Source organism: Lepidothrix coronata, unplaced genomic scaffold, assembly GCF_001604755.1.
Source record: "Lepidothrix coronata isolate B3197 unplaced genomic scaffold, Lepidothrix_coronata-1.0 Scaffold108, whole genome shotgun sequence".
NCBI classification, from domain to species: Eukaryota; Metazoa; Chordata; class Aves; order Passeriformes; family Pipridae; genus Lepidothrix; species Lepidothrix coronata.
The window spans coordinates 773409-776508 of NW_016690288.1; the positions used below are offsets into that span (position 1 = coordinate 773409).

The 3100-nt window shown below is 52.6% G+C and overlaps 1 protein-coding gene across 1 annotated transcript in view; it reads left to right on the forward strand.

Moving 5' to 3' along the window:
• LOC108501827 (S-adenosyl-L-methionine-dependent tRNA 4-demethylwyosine synthase-like) overlaps positions 1 to 3100 on the forward strand; it is a 103395-nt gene that overhangs the window by 75425 nt on the left and 24870 nt on the right.

Here is a 3100-nt window from a genome sequence, read left to right on the forward strand (position 1 = left end):
TTTTCCTTTTCCTTTTCCTTTTCCTTTTCCTTTTCCTTTTCCTTTTCCTTTTCCTTTTCCTGTTCCTTCTCCCCTTCATTTTTTTAACCTTGTTTTTGAAGAAAAAGCCTGGACTTTGCTGCAGTGGAACAAACCCAAGGCAGTGTTGAAAGGTCTCTCTCTCTGAATGTGCTGCTGAAGTTGAGACCTTGATCCAAAATCAGGGTTTGGGGAAAAAAACCCCTCACTTTTACCTTGTGTATCAAACTGCTTCATATTCCTTGGGTCAAGCCAAGCAGGAGGAGTGTTCCTGTGGGAAGAACTCCTGATCTCCAGGATGCTGGAAGGCAGGGATGGAGCTGTGGGTGTTGGTGCTGCTGAGGCTGCTCTGCCCTGGGCACCAATTAGTGCAATGGGTTGGGTTTAAATCAGTGTTTCCAAACACTGATTCCCTGGGAATTCTGCAGGGCAAACATCTGCCTCCTCCAAAGGCACAGGGCTGCTCTTCCCTCTCCCCCCCTAGTCCTGCTTTCCCAGAGTTCAGCTCTTCCCTGGAAAAATCGTGCCTTGGACTGCCAGGGAAGTAGGTGAGGAAGGAGGTGAGTGAAAAATGTGCTCCTGGGGCTCTTCCAGCTGGGACAGGGGCATCCCTGGAACACTTCCCCCTGAGGCAGAGAGGGGTGGGAGACATTCCCAGGATCCATGTAGTGGGCTGGTGGCACTGAGGGCTCAGCCTTGCTCAGCTGCAGGGGGTCAGAGGCTGGCAGGACACACAGGGGTCAGCTGGGTGGGTTTGGGGCTTTTCTCGGCCTGATCCAAGTGGGAGTTTGCTGTTTCTTGGGGATTTTTAATAATAAAAAGTATGTGCTGTCTAATGTCACCTCATTCCACTTGCAAGCAGGAATCCCAGAGTGGGTCAGGCTGGAAGGGACCACAGTGGGGCATCTGGTCAAGCAAGGTCATCCCAGAGCACATGGCACAGGACTGTATCCAGATGGTTCTGGAACATCCCCGGTGAGGGAGACTCCACACCCTTCCTGGGCAGCCTGGGCAGTGCCTTGCTCTGAATGTCCTATTTCCAGAAATAGGACATATCCCTGAATTCCCAGCAGCTCATCCTGGCCAGGTGCCTTCAAGCCAAGGGACATCAAGGACATTTTGTGCCTCAGTTTCCTTCTCTGGGAACAGTTTAGTGTCGTGCCTGTGCTCTGGTCCCAAAAGCTGGCATGTGGAAAGTCTCTTGTGTTTCTAATCCCAAGAGCTCAGGGACCCAGGGAAATTGGGGTTTAAGCCTTTTTAAAGGATGCAACATGCCTCTGCTGGCTGGAAGTGTTGGGAAAGCCTTCCCTTCCCAGTCCCAGATGAAAACCCACAGTCCAACGTTTCACAGCTCCAAGGTGAGCTGTGCACTCAAACCCCACAAACACCCTCTTCACTTTGCTCTTAGTTTCCAGCCTGGTGGAGGGAGGGTGATTTTCCCAAGCTCTCCAAAGCAAACAGGAGGTCTGACAGCAGCTCAGCCCCAGGAGAGAGGAGAGAGAGAACAAGAGCACAGCTAATTCCTCCTCAGCTCCAGCAGCGGGAAGGAGTTGTCAGTGCTCAGGACAGGAAGGAGGCTCCATTTTTTTTCCATGTAATTGAGGTTTTAAATGGAGCTGTGCTGCCCTGTGATCTGGGTTTGGAAAAGAAGAAAGGCAGGTTGATTCCCTGGAAGTGTGGATGTGCTGTTGTGCTCCAGCAGCAGTGCTGGAGCTCCTGTTCACACAGGGCAGGCTCAGGTTGGATCTCAGCCAAAGGTTCTTCCCCCAGAGGCTGGTTGGGCACTGCCCAGGCTCCCCAGGGCAGTGGGCACAGCCCCAAGGCTGCCAGAGCTCAGGGAGGGTCTGGACAACACTCTCAAGGACAGGGTGGGATTGTTGGGGTGTCTGTGCAAGGCCAAGAGTTGGTCCCTCCCATCTCAGGATATTCCATGATTTTCTGATCTGGTTGCTGTGGTTGGCACCAAAAGAGGAACGTTGTCCCTGGGGAAGGGTCTGTCCTTGCTAAATCATGGAATGGCTTGGGTTGGGGGAGACCTTAAAGACCATCCAGTCCCACCCCCTGCCATGGGCAGGGACACCTTCCACTATCCCAGGTTGCTCCAACCTGGCCTTGGACACTTCCAGGGACGGGGCAGCCACAGCTTCTCTGGGAAAGTGAAGCTTCATCGTGCAGCTCACGGGAACAACATGACTTTGTGCCTTCCCCCCTGAGCTGAGCCTTCCAGCTTCTCCCCATCCCTTTTCATTTCAGGAGGACAACCCAAGCCTGGCTGCCCTCGCTCCAAGGGCTGTTTGTCCCACAGTGTCTGAGGGCAGCACTTTGGGCAGAGCAGAGGTGACAGTCCCAGCACAGAATCTTCTCAAGGCTTTGTGAAATCAGTTTGTGGCCACTTGGAAACACTTGTCCCTGATGATTTCCCTGCAGCACCTCCACACCAAGCTGGGGGTGGTGTCTGGCCCAGCTGAGGATGCTGCTCTGGGGCTGCAAAGCTCCTGAGGCTTTGCTGCAAGATTCTAATGACCAAGGAAATGTGTGGGAGGAAGGAGCAGAGGGAAGTATCAGTCCCAATCTGCTCAGTCTTGTCATATTAAACACTAAAGATTATTTAAGTGCTTAAAGTAATGAGGAAAATGAGCTGTGCCTTAATGAGTTTTTAATTGCAGCAGCAAGAGGGGACTGCCCCCACCTGTCAAAAAAGCCACTGAGTCCTGCTGAATCCCAGTTGGAATTTAAATGAAGGGAGGTGAAGCTAAATCTCCTGTTCTAGTGCCTGCTATAAATAAACCCAAACCATGGATGATTTCCATGCATGAAAATAGCCCAACATTGACCAATTACTGTCCCAGAATCACAGGGTCAGGAAGGTTGGAATGGACCTGTAAGATCAAGTCCAACCATCCCCCCAGCACTACCAGGGTCACCACTGGCCATGTCCCCAAGTGCCACATCCCCGTGTTTTTTGAGCACCTCCAGGGATGGGGACTCCACCACCTCCCTGGGCAGCCCCTGCCAGTGCCTGACCACCCTTTCCATGGAGAAATTCCTCCTGATGTCCAACCTGACCCTCCCCTGGCACAGC